This window comes from Nicotiana sylvestris, chromosome 11 (genome assembly GCF_000393655.2).
Source record: "Nicotiana sylvestris chromosome 11, ASM39365v2, whole genome shotgun sequence".
NCBI lineage: Eukaryota > Viridiplantae > Streptophyta > Magnoliopsida > Solanales > Solanaceae > Nicotiana > Nicotiana sylvestris.
The window spans coordinates 20,655,735-20,668,339 of NC_091067.1; positions in this window are offsets into that span (position 1 = coordinate 20,655,735).

Below are 12,605 nucleotides of genomic sequence, written 5' to 3' on the forward strand. Positions count from 1 at the left end.
ATTTTGAGTTCCCTCAACAGTCACAAGATGTATGTACAATCGGCCACACCCATCTCAATTATATCCTATGGGGGCTAACAAAAGTAGTATAAGAGAAGGATGAATATCAGGATCCGACTGGGGTTAGAGTGACTCAAAATAGTGGACGGGTTATTTGCATTAGTTGACATTTCCAAAGGATATTGCAAATATGCTAATAGATCTCCTTGTGAGACACCCAGATGGTGCACTCTAAAATAGTACAACTAGATATGAGTACTACAAAGATAGACACTGGAAGCCTGGAAGGGATAAATATTATCTTAGTATGGCTCCCGTCCATAGTATGGAAAGAATGTTAGGCAAACTCGAAGAGCTAGTGGATGGAGCAAAGGGGAGCTAAAAGAAAAAGAATGTCTTGTTGATGTTTTCAGAATGATAAATAGAAATATTAGCAGGGAGATAAGAAGAGAGATAATGAAGCATTATGAGTAATATGTGATACATGGATGACAATGGTAGATAAAAAAGATGAAAGTATTACATAATCCATAGTCAAGTGAAGGAAAAGACGAAAGGTGACAAGTCTTGAGACAACAAAAGAGTATAGGCCATAAAGTCATATCCTCATTTTGAAAAATAAGCTCGTGACTCCAACGCGACTACCAGAAGGAAAAGTTAGACCCCACAATAATTGAAATCAGTATGGGCTGGTGAACAAGATAAACTAAACATGAATTAGGGACTGGGTGATTTGATAATGGTCGACATCATGAGAATTTCAGGTTTCATTCCAGCGATAATAGAATGGACAACAGAAGAAGATTCATGAGAAATTTAGAGAATGGTCATTCAGGAAGATGCTTCTCTAAAGCAAGTAATGTGAGCAAAGTTAAGCTTAAGGAACTGTATGTGTTAGTTATACTAAGTGCCACCCTCGCGAGTAAGTAATTTTGTTATCCTTGGTATAGAATGATTATCGCAAGGCGAGTAACGGTCATCGATGATGAGAAAAGATGTCAAAGACAAAAAGGTAAAACATCTATAGGTAGATCGTCGTGGCTCCAACTCTTAGTACTCTCCTAAAGGGGGTGATATGGAGTGATGTGGCTTTAAGTCAGAATTAAGTGGTTCTAGTAATTATAGAATGGTAAAGGAAGAATGCGATAAAAATAAGAAAGGGATGAGATTGAACTTATTCAAATCCTAAAAATATGCTATAATTCCAAAAAATTATACAAACACGACGTCAAGGAAAGAAAGGAAGGGTTCCTGCCAGGGATGCTATTGATAAATAAGGAGCTAGTCCGAAAGGTAAGTTAAGATAAAGGAAATAACTGAGGAAAGATTACGTGGAATATTGATATGAGAATGGGCCAACAAGTAGTTGGTAGTTGATCTCGGAAGAGCCTAGATATGGCTAGACCGGAGGTTACAGATGAATCAGTAGATCGTGAAAAGATAGTAAAACCCAATATACTGAATTCAGCCTCGCAGTAATGTCATTGTAATACTTGAAAAATATTCAAATAGGAGTTGGGGTAGTTAAAGGTACCGTATGAATGTTACAGGTATACAAGAGAGTGCCACTAGAAAGATAGTCAAAATATCAGTTCAGAAGCAACCCTACAAGCACAAGGGCGTGGAGGTAAGTAAATATGGATAATTATAAGCAAGGAAGTACATCAAAAGGTCCATCGAGTATATGATGTAATAAGTTCGCAGCTTTACAAGAGTCAGAGGGTCCTCCCAAAGTACTACAAAGAAAGACTAGATGAGGAAATAAGGTAGAAGGGTTCAACCTAAGCTCAGTGACCTAAAGAGGAAATGGTCTTGTAACAACAGTCTCATAACAAAATTGTATGCACTCCAAAAGAAAGTGGCACCAATCATGGCTAACGAACGGGAAGTAAAATCAAAAGTAGTATTCGAGATCATATGAGTTGCACGAAACTTCTGATATGTGCGGGAACTAAGATAAGCCAAGTATTCATGCAACAAGTGGCATAATGACCAGGAAAAGCGATTGTTTGCAATTAAAGAAAGTTGAGAAGGAACGAAAGAATTATTTGATCAATGATCTAGAGTTAGTTACGTTATGAACACACATAATATCTTGGAATATTATCCATCCAGCGTATATATTGAAAGAAAGAATTGAGTCCGGGTCATAGACAAAGGATTGAATTGTTAAAAAGATTGCATCATGGATATTCCATAGCATCCATGAAAAGCTAACCTAATAATTAAATTCCATGAGCCGCAGATCAAAAGATAGCTTAAGCCTACATAAAGGTTAATCAGAAGGAAGAAGAAACTAAAGAGTTACATCAACCAAGTAAATCAAGAGTTTGATTATTGGCTCAAACAATTATAGAAATCGTGATTGAGAACATTGCAGGATTATCCTTAATATTAGAGGCAAAAGAGAGATAGTACAACAAAACCACTATATTCTATAACGGTCCTATGATAGAGCCAGTTAGAAGAAGTACCAGCCTCATAAGAAGTTAGTATGAAGCTTTCACCGGATTGTGTATGCATTGGAGGTGCAAGTATTATAATAGAGCTTCAAGATGTGGATATGAATCATACCTAGTTGAAAAGGAGGTCATGAAAGAGATAGAAGAATATGAGGTGATATTATAAGGTAAGTAAGGTAATGGTAAATAACGTACGAGATACTCAACTGAAGAAGGTTGTGAATAGTCCATACATTAGATAGAAGGCTAGAAGCATGAGAATTCGGTATCCAGGAATGATAGCAGTATCGTCAGTGGCATATCTTCCAGTCCATTGTTTCTAGGTACTGAGAGGTCTAGTTAAGAGAGTAAAGAAGAGTTAGAGACGATGTGATGTCTCACTTGATGTTCCAGATTAACACAAGGAAATGAATGGTGCAAGCAAGTTGAAAGAAGGTTGCAAGTAATATAAATAGATATGTGTAGGTCGCAAGCTAAAGTGTGGTAAAGCAACAAGGTTTTAGGAAGACATGAGTAACGATAAGAAAGGGCGAGTGAGAAGGTGACGAGAATGGATAAGTCCTCAAGATTAAGCCTATGAAAATAAGAAAGCTACTGGTTTCTCTAAGTTATAGAAAGCTCACTATAGCCTGAATGAACTCCAAGGAGTCTAAGACTAATAGCATTTAGAAGAGACAGAATGTTGCCCTGGTAGTAGAATTAATGATTTGAAAAAAAAAGAAGGGATTTCATGAATTATACAGGATTAAAATACTCATGTAAGGTGAATCACACTAGGACGCTATGAAATAGGATTATGGAAGTTCGCCCCAGGTGGATCAGGAAAATCACTTCAAATGTTCCTCGATGCGACGTGAGCCTTAGTGGTCGTGTTACAAAAAAGGCTAGGTTATAGTGGTAGAGTATCGACCAACATTAAGGTGAGTAAATAATGGATGGATAAAAGTTACAAAGTATGAGATGAGAATAGGCCATCATTCTTAAGATGAACAGTAATGAAGAAGCATTAAGGACTTAGATTTATACATATAGGATAAGCAACGAGAGTAACCTGGAGTTTAATAGCAGACCTCAGTAATGATAAATCGAAGTAAGAGCGATAGTATACTGACCTACTTAGATGCAGTAAAGTCATGCAAATGGATAACTGAGTCTATGAAATAAGATATAACAATATCCGTAAGTTCGATAAAGTACCGAGCGTAGAACATCAGTATAGATGCCCAGAGGGACATCTTATTAAGCTTTGTATATGTTAACAAAGTGAGGCCTAGAGATTGGCTAAAAGATAGAGGAAAAAAGAGAGAAGAGTCACATAGGCGTAGTTACAAAGTCAGAGTCGTATAGGCTGCATGATAGAAGGTAGAAATAGTTACAAAATTGGAAGGATTCCGACCACGAGTCGTGGTGTGAGAAAGAGGCCTAAAGGGGTGAATGCCCTGGCCTTTGGGATTCATTCACAGAATAGTTGCCATAGATCATAGGTTATGAAAATTATTAGTGCATCAGTCAACATTTGAGGACGAATATTCCAAAGGGGGAAATGTTGTTACACCCCATGTTTTCATACATGGAAGTACGCCATAAGTAAATTGATGTAAGCTCAGAAATAAGATGTTACATTCAGCATTTTTGTACGTTAAAGCTTCATCAAAAGTTAATCGATGTAAGCTCGGGAATGAGATTTATTTTGGGATTATAAATATTACGTTATTTCAAACAAGTGACAAATTAATTCGGGAAGGTGAGAGGGTAAGCAAATCGAAGAAGATGAGTTTCGTCGAAGTGTGACATTTTGAGATAAAATACGATCCAAGCTATAATACCCCGTATTTATGGAGTAGTGTCATACAAGGTACCACATGACCATGATAGTAAGGTGTATAAAGTGTGTTAAAAGTGAGTAGTATTTAAAAAAATTTGAGATAATTCTTAATTATGTGGGTAATTGGATAATTATTAGTTATTGGAAAATTAACAAGTTAATTAAGAGATTAGTGGACAATTAATTAAGATTTTTGATAAGCTTAAGAGTCTCCTAACGAGGAAGCAAAGGCCATTAGGAAGTGTGACTCTTAAAGTCCATTAGGAAGTGTGACTCTTAAATCCATAGTAAGGCGGCATTAAGAGAGCTTTTTGTGTGGCCTAGTCATTACGCAAGTAGGGCCCACAAACCCAAAAATATGAGAGATCTTCTTATCTCATTAAGGTATGTTATTTTGCATAAAGTAATGATGGGTCTCTCTAAATCACAAATGGATATTCTTACAATTTCAAGTATGGGTGAAGCCACAAAATTCATACGAGACTCAACGGGATTTTGCGATTCTAAGGTAGTACGGTGCAATCTTTCTCAAGATTGTCGCGATTTGTCGTGTGTTAGATGGATTGTCAAGAGAACCGGCTCAAGTATGTTAAGGATATCCTTTATTTCTTTTAGTATGATCCATACGATACAAACGAAACGAGCAAATGCACAACTTCCATAAATGACTCTATTCATAGAAATGCTAGAGATGCCTATGTTCTTGATTCTCCATGTGTCCTATTATTCTATCATTTGTTCATAAGTCTCAGAAAATACGTAAGTTGGTAAAGTTTATTTCATGATATTACTGAAAGGCATAATGGTCTTATGACATTTCGAGAGATTTTATTGACATACTTCTCATGCATTGAATTCATTTATATATGTACATTGACCAATGACTAGATGACATTATATACACGTATATATGTATATATGTATTTATATGTATATGGAATATGGGAAAAGGTTACGGTGTTATATACGCACCACCACCTGATCAGCTGGTATACGTTGATGATTTTGCCCACAGTGGCTGAGATGATATGTTGGGATGCCCTCAGAGGCTTGATGATGTTATGAACGCATGTATCTATGCACGACATGACATTCATATGCATATGCATGACGCTATGAGTATTTCATGATTTACAGAGTTATTCAGACTTACATGTCGAGTCTTTTACTCTATGTTTCTCTCATGTCTATTATTTTACTAATTTTCATTCCTACATACTCGATACATTATTTATACTGATGTCCCTTTTACTTAGGGACACAGCGTTTCATGCCCATAGGTCCCGATAGAGAGGTTGAGAGTCCTCCAAGTAGGCTATCAGCTCAGTGGAAGATATTGGTGCGCTCCATTTACTTCGGAGTTGCTTATTTGGTCAATATGATTTAGGCATGTATTAATTGGTATGACGGGGCCCTACTATGGCCTTATGACATTTATGTACTCTTAGAGGCTTGTAGATAGATATCATATATATGAAATATTGTATGGCCTTGTCGGCCTATGTTTAGTATGCGAGTGATTATTTTGGCCTTATAGGCTCGTACGTCATATGTATAATTCAGTATATCAAGTTTGGTGGTTTTATGTCGAGTGTTACCTTATGCTTTGTTCTTGTTACCTCATACGGCCCTTCTGACCCATTTACCTATGTTGATGTAATGAGAAAGATACATTACGTTGGTACTCAGTTGAGTAAGGCCCATCAGTTTGGGTCGTAACAAAAGTCGTATCAGAGCAATGCTGTCCTAGGGAGTCTACAAGCCGTGTTTAGTAGAGTCTTGTTTATGGGTGTGTCATGCACCACACTTATAAGCAGGAGGCTACAGGGCATTTAGGACTGTCACTCTTTCTTTTTACTCTAGATTGTGTGGTAGATCTCAATTGTAAGAACTCAATTTCCTAAACTCTATCTTTGATACCTACATCCAGAAAGACAGTTGGTAAGAGATATAGTTGTGGAAGAGTTGAGTTAGAGGAACTCGATTTTGAATCATTCATATGATGGATAAGCATGAGGTCTTCAGCAGAACATGTGTGTACTAAGATACGTAATCCTCTTGATAAAGAGCGTTAAGGCAATAATATCTATCCACCCCTATGGTAAAAGGCAATGAAAAATTCAGAAGATAGATACAAATTTCAACAAGTAAAAAGTAAGATGAAGAAGGGTACGGGGTACCCAGTTAGTGAAAATGATCATTATTTACAATTCAGGAAGTGAGATATAAGCATTTTGAGTTACCCTCAACAGTCACAAGATGTATGTACAATCGGCCACACCCATCTCAATTATGTCCTATGGGGGCTAACAAAAGTAGTATAAGAGAAGGATGAATATCAGGATCTGACTGGGGTTAGAGTGACCCAAAATAGTGGATGGGTTATTTGCATTAGTTGACATTTCCAAAGGATATTGCAAATATGCTAATAGATCTCCTTGTGAGACACCCAGATGGTGCACTCTAAAATAGTACAGCTAGATATGAGTACTACAAAGATTGACACTGAAAGCCTGGAAGGGATAAATATTATCTTAGTATGGCTCCCGTCCCTAGTAGGGAAAGAATGTTAGGCGAGCCCGAAGAGCTAGTGGATGGAGCAAAGGGGAGCTAAAAGCAAAAGAATGTCTTGTTGATGTTTTCAGAATGATAAATAGAAATATTAGCAAGGAGATAAGAAGAGAGATAATGAAGCATTATGAGTAATATGTGATACATGGATGACAATGGTAGATAAAAAAGATGAAAGTATTACATAATCCATAGTCAAGTGAAGGAAAAGACGAAAGGTGACAAGCCTTGAGACAACAAAAGAGTATAGGCCATAAAGTCATATCCTCATTTTGAAAAATAAGCTCGTGACTCCAACGCGACTACCAGAAGGAAAAGTTAGACCCCACAATAATTGAAATCAGTATGGGCTGGTGAACAAGATAAACTAAACATGAATTAAGGACTGGGTGATTTGATAATGGTCGACATCATGAGAATTTCAGGTTTCATTCCAGCAATAATACAATGGACAACAGAAGAAGATTCATGAGAAATTTAGAGAATGGTCATTCAGGAAGATGCTTCTCTAAAGCAAGTAATGTGAGCAAAGTTAAGCTTAAGGAACTGTATTTGTTAGTTATACTAAGTGTAACCCTCGCGAGTAAGGAATTTGTTATCCTTGGTATAAAATGATTACCGCAAGGCGAGTAACGGTCATCGATGATGAGAAAAGATGCCAAAGACAAAAAGGTAAAACATCTATAGGTAGATCGTTGTGGCTCCAACTCTTAGTACTCTCCTAAAGGGGGTGATATGGAGTGATGTGGCTTTAAGTCAGAATTAAGTGGTTCTAGTAATTATAGAATGGTAAAGGAAGAATGCGATAAAAATAAGAAAGGGATGAGATTGAACTTATTCAAATCCTAAAAATATGCTATAATTCCAAAATATTATACAAACATGACGTCAAGGAAAGAAAGGAAGGGTTCCTGCCAGGGATGCTATTGATAAATAAGGAGCTAGTCCGAAAGGTAAGTTAAGATAAAGGAAATAACTGAGGAAAGATTACGTGGAATATTGATATGAGAATGGGCCAACAAATAGTTGGTAGTTGATCTCGGAAGAGCCTAGATTTGGCTAGACCGGAGGTTACAGATGAATCAGTAGATCGTGAAAAGATAGTAAAACCCAATATACTGAATTCAGCCTCGCAGTAATGTCATTGTAATACTTGAAAAATATTCAAATAGGAGTTGAGGTAGTTAAAGGTACCGTATGAATGTTACAGGTATACAAGAGAGTGCCACTGGAAAGATAGTCAAAATATCAGTTCAGAAGCAACCCTACAAGCACAAGGGCGTGGAGGTAAGTAAATACGGATAATTATAGGCAAGGAAGTACATCAAAAGGTACATAGAGTATATGATGTAATAAGCTCGCAGCTTTACAAGAGTCAGAGGGTCCTCCCTAAGTACTACAAGGAAAGACTAGATGAGGAAATAAGGTAGAAGGGTTCAACCTAAGCTCAGTGACCTAAAGAGGAAATGGTCTTGTAACAACAGTCTCATAACAAATTTGTATGCACTCCAAAAGAAAGTGGCACCAATCATGGCTAACGAACGGGAAGTAAAATCAAAAGTAGTATTCGAGATCATATGAGTTGCACGAAACTTCTGGTATGCGTGGGAACTAAGATAAGCCAAGTATTCATGCAACAAGTGGCATAGTGACCAGGAAAAGCGATTGCTTGCAATTAAAGAAAGTTGAGAAGGAACAAAAGAATTATTCGATCAACGATTAAGAGTTAGTTATGTTATGAACACACATAAGATTTTGGAATATTATCCATCCAGCGTATATATTGAAAGATAGAATTGACTCTGGGTCATAGACAAAGGATTGAATTGTTAAAAAAATTGCATCATGGATATTCCATAGCATCAATGAAAAGCTAACGTAATAATTAAATGATGTGAGCCGCAGATCAAAAGATAGCTTAAACCTACATAAAGGTTAATCAAAAGGAAGAAGAAACTAAAGAGTTACATCAACCAAGTAAATCAAGAGTCTGATTATTGGCCCAAACAATTATAGAAATCGTGATTGAGAACATTGCATGATTATCCTTAATATCAGAGGCAAAAGAGAGATAGTACAACAAAACCACTATATTCTATAACGGCCCTATGATAGAGCCAGTTAGAAGAAGTACCAGCCTCATAAGAAGTTAGTATGAAGCTTCCACCGGATTGTGTATGCGTTGGAGGTGCAAGTATTGTAATAGAGCTTCAAGTTGTGGATATGAATCATACCTAGTTTAAAAGGAGGTCATGAAAGAGATAGAAGAATATGAGGTGATATTTTAAGGTAAGTAAGGTAATGGTAAATAACGTACGAGATACTCAACTGCAGAAGGTTGTGAATAGTCCATACATTAGATATAAGGCTAGAAGCATGGGAATTCGGTATCTAGGAATGATAGCAGTGTCGTCAGTGGCATATCTTCCATCACATTGTTTCTAGGTACTGAGAGGTCTAGTTAAGAGAGTAAAGAAGAGTTAGAGACGATATGATGTCTCACTTGATGTTCCAGAGTAACACAAGGAAATGAATGGTGCAAGCAAGTTGAAAGAAGGTTGCAAGTAATATAAATAGATATGTGTAGGTCGCAAGCTAAAGTGTGGTAAAGCAACAAGGTTTTAGGAAGACATGAGTAACGATAAGAAAGGGCGAGTGAGAAGGTGACGAGAATGGATAAGTCCTCAAGATTAATCCCATGAAAACAAGAAAGCTACTAGTTTCTCTAAGTTATAGAAAGCTCACTATAGCCTAAATGAAATCCAAGGAGTCTAAGATTAATAGCATTTAGAAGAGAGGGAATGTTGCCCTGGTAGTAGAATTAATGATTTGAAAAAAAAAAAAGGGATTTCATGAATTATACAGGATTAAAATACTCATGTAAGGTGAATCACACTAGGACGCTATGAAATAGCATTATGGAAGTTCGCCCCAAGTGGATCTGGAAAATCACTTCAAATGTTCCTCGATGCGACGTGAGCCTTAGTGGTCGTGTTACAAAAAAGGCCTGGTTATAGTGGTAGAGTATCGACCAACATTAAGGTGAGTAAATAATGGAAGGATAAAAGTTACAAAGTATGAGATGAGAATAGGCCATCATTCTTAAGATGAACAGTAATGAAGAAGCATTAAGGACTTAGATTTATACATATAGGATAAGCAACGAGAGTAACCTGGAGCTTAATAGCATACCTCAGCTAAGTAGGTCAGTATATCATCGCTCTTACTTCGATTTAATAATATCCATAACTGAGTAAAGTCATACAAATGGATAACTGAGTCTATGAAATAAGATATAATAATATCCATAAGTTCCATAAAGTACCGAGCGTAGAACATCAGTATAGATGCCCAGAGGGACATATTATTAAGCTTTGTATATGTTTACAAAGTGATCCCTAGAGATTGGCTAAAAGTTAGAGGAAAAAGGAGAGAAGAGTCGCATAGGCGTAGTTACAAAGTCAGAGTCGTATAGGCTGCATGATAAAAGGTAGCAATAGTTACAAGATTGGAAGGATTCCGACCACGAGTCGTGGTGTGAGAAAGAGGCCTAAAGGGGTGAATGCCCTCCTTTGGGATTCATTCACAGAATAGTTTCCATAGATCATAGGTTATGAAAATTATTAGTGCATCAGTCAACATTTGAGGACGAATGTCCCAAAGGGGGAAATGCTGTTACACCCCATGTTTTCATACATGGAAGTACGCCATAAGTAAATTGATGTAAGCTCAGAAATAAGATGTTACATTTCGCATTTTTGTACGTTAAAGCTTCGTCATAAGTTAATCGATGTAAGCTCGGGAATGAGATTTATTTTGGAATTATAAATATTACGTTATTTCAAACAAGTGACAAATTAATTCGGGAAGGTGAGAGGGTAAGCAAATCGAAGAAGATGAGTTTCGTCGAAGTGTGACATTTTGAGATAAAATACGATCCAAGCTATAATACCCCGTATTTAAGGACTAGTGTCATACAAGGTACCATATGACCATGATGCTAAGGTGTATAAAGTGTATTAAAAGTGAGTAGTATTTTAAGTAATTTGAGATAATTCTTAATTATGTGGGTAATTGGTTAATTATTTGTTATTGGAAAATTAACAAGTTAATTAAGAGATTAGTGGATAATTAATTAAGATTTTTGATAAGCCTAAGAGTCTCATAACGTGGCAGCAAAGGCAATTAGGAAGTGTGACTCTTAAATCCATAGTAAGGTGGCATTAAGAGAGCTTTTTGTTGGCCTAGTCATTATGCAAGTGGGGCGCACAAACCTACAAATATGAGAGGTCTTCTTACCTCATTAAGGGATGTTATTTTGCATAAAGTAACGATGGGTCTTTCTAAATCACAAATGGAGATTCTTACAAGTTCAAGTTTGGGTGAAGCCACAAAATTCATATGAGACTGCATGATGTAATAATTATGGGATTTTGCGATTCTAAGGGGGTACGGTGCAATCTTTCTCAAGAAGATCATACGGATTTCCCTACTTTGATCTTATTGCCACGTATTTTGTCACGATTGTCGTGTATTAGAGGGATTGTCAACAGAACCAACTCAGGTATGTTAAGGCTATCCTTTCTTTGTTTGGCATGATCCATACGATACAAACGAAATGAGTAAATGCACAACTTCCATAAATGACTATTCATAGAAATGCTAGAGATGCATATGTTCTTAATTCCCCATGTGTCCTATTATTCTATCATTTGTTCATGGGTCTCAAAAAATACATAAGTTGGTAAAGTTTATTTCATGATATTACTCAAAGGCATAATGGTCTTATGACATTCCGAGAGATTTTATTGACGTACTTCTCATGCATTGCATTCATTTATACATGTACATTGACCCATGACCATATGGCGTTATATATATATATACGTATTTATATGTATATGGTATATGGAAAAAGGTCATGGCGTTATATACGCACCACCACCTAATCAGCTGGTATACGTTGATGATTTTGCCTATAGTGGCCGAGATGATATGATGGGATGCCCTCAGAGGCTTGATGATGTTATAAACACATGTACCTATGCACTACATAACATTCATACGCATATACATGAAACTATGAGTATTTCATGATTTACAGAGTTATTCAGACTTACATGTCGAGTCTTTTACTCCATGTTTCTCTCATGTCTATTATTTTACTAATTTTCATTCCCTACATACTCAGTACATTATTTGTATTGATGTCCCTTTTGCTTGGGGATGCTTCTTTTCATGCCTGCTAGTCCTGATAGACAGGTCGAGAGCCCTCCAAGTAGGCTATCAACTCAGTGGAAGATGTTGGTGCGCTCCAGTTGCTCCAGAGTTGCTTATTTGGTCAGTATGATTTAGACATGTATAGATTGGTATGTCGAGGCCCTGTTCTTGCCTTATGACATTTATGTACTCCTAGAGGCTTATAGACATATATCATGTATATGAAAGATTGTATGGCCTTGTCGGATATGTTCAATATGCGAGTGATTATTTTGGCCTTATAGGCCCGTACGTCATATGTATAAGTCAGTATATCAGGTTAGGTGGATTTATATTGAGTTTTCCATCATGCTTTATTCTTGTTACCTCATACGACCTTTCTGGACCATTTACCCATGTTGATGTAATGAGAAAGATACGTTATGTTGGTACTCAGTTGAGTAAGGCAACGGGTACCCGTCGCGACCCATCGGTTTGGGTCGTGACAATGCAAAGGTTGCAACAAGCCGGCCGGCTAAAAAGAATCA